Source organism: Diceros bicornis, chromosome X (assembly GCF_020826845.1).
Source record: "Diceros bicornis minor isolate mBicDic1 chromosome X, mDicBic1.mat.cur, whole genome shotgun sequence".
Classification (NCBI taxonomy): domain Eukaryota; kingdom Metazoa; phylum Chordata; class Mammalia; order Perissodactyla; family Rhinocerotidae; genus Diceros; species Diceros bicornis.
Window position 1 is genome coordinate 53259389 of NC_080781.1, and position 1896 is coordinate 53261284.

Here is a 1896-nt window from a genome sequence, read left to right on the forward strand (position 1 = left end):
CTTTGAAATACCTGTACAAACTTGTTCCTACATAGGAACTTGCAACTTTGAATGAGAATGTGCTTGCTTACAGCAACGTGCTATATGTTCTGAATGCCCGAATTGGGAATCTGTGTCAAAACTTTGTTAGGAATTATGTGATCCTCACTAGCTGGAAGTAAGGGAGATGGGGCATGAAGTTACTTCTAGGAGTTGGAGACACACAAACTTCAGCTAAGTTCTGGGCATCTTTGAAAGTCCTATACAAACTTGTTCTTACATAGTAACTTGCAACTTTGAATGAGAATGTGCTTGCTTACAGCAACGTGCTATATGTTCTGAATGCCCGAATTGGGAATCTGTGTCAAAACTTTCTTTGGAATTATGTGATCCTTACTAGCTGGAAATAAGGGAGATGGGGCATGAAGTTATTTCTAGGAGTTGGAGACATACAACGTTTAGCTCAGTTCTGGGCATCTTTGAAATACCTATACAAACTTGTTCTTACATAGTAACTTGCAACTTTGAATGAGAATGTGCTTGCTTACAGCAACGTGCTATATGTTCTGAATGCCCGAATTGGGAATCTGTGTCAAAACTTTGTTAGGAATTATGTGATCCTTACTAGCTGGAAGTAAGAGAGATGGGGCATGAAGTTATTTCTAGGAGTTGGAGACATACCATGTTAAGCTCAGTTCTGGGCATCTTTGAAATACCTATACAAACTTGTTCCTACATAGTAACTTGCAACTTTGAATGAGAATGTGCTTGCTTACAGCAACGTGCTATATGTTCTGAATGCCCGAATTGGGAATCTGTGTCAAAACTTTGTTAGGAATTATGTGATCCTTACTAGATGGAAGTAAGGGAGATGGGGCATGAAGTTATTTCTAGGAGTTGGAGAAATACAACGTTTAGCTCAGTTCTGGGCATCTTTGAAATACCTATACTAACTTGTTCCAACACAGTAACTTGCAACTTTGAATGAGAATGTGCTTGCTTACAGCAACGTGCTATATGTTCTGAATGCCCGAATTGGGAATCTGTGTCAAAACTTTGTTAGGAATTATGTGATCCTTACTAGCTGGAAGTAAGGGAGTTGGGGCATGAAGTTATTTCTAGAGGTTGGACACATACCAAGTTTAGCTCAGTTCTGGGCATCTATGAAATACCTATACAAACTTGTTCCTACATAGTAACTTGCAACTTTGAATGAGAATGTGCTTGCTTACAGCAACGTGCTATATGTTCTGAATGCCCGAATTGGGAATCTGTGTCAAAACTTTGTTAGGAATTATGTGATCCTCACTAGCTGGAAGTAAGGGAGATGGGGCATGAAGTTATTTCTAGGAGTTGGAGACATACGAACTTCAGCTCAGTTCTGGGCATCTTTGAAATACCTATACAAACTTGTTCGTACATAGTAACTTGCAACTTTGAATCAGAATGTGCTTCCTTACAGCAACGTGCTATATGTTCTGAATGCCCGAATTGGGAATCTGTGTCAAACCTTTGTTAGGAATTATGTGATCCTTACTAGCTGGAAGTAAGGGAGTGGGGCATGAAGTTTTCTAGAGGTTGGACACATACCATGTTTAGCTCAGTTCTGGGCATCTTTGAAATACCTAACAAACTTGTTCCTACATAGTAACTTGCAACTTTGAATGAGAATGTGCTTGCTTACAGCAACGTGCTATATGTTCTGAATGCCCGAATTGGGAATCTGTGTCAAAACTTTGTTAGGAATTATGTGATCCTTACTAGCTGGAAGTAAGGGAGTTGGGGCATGAAGTTATTTCTAGAGGTTGGACACATACCAAGTTTAGCTCAGTTCTGGGCATCTTTGATATACCTATACAAACTTGTTCCTACATAGTAACTTGCAACTTTGAATGAGAATGTGCTTGCTTACAGCAA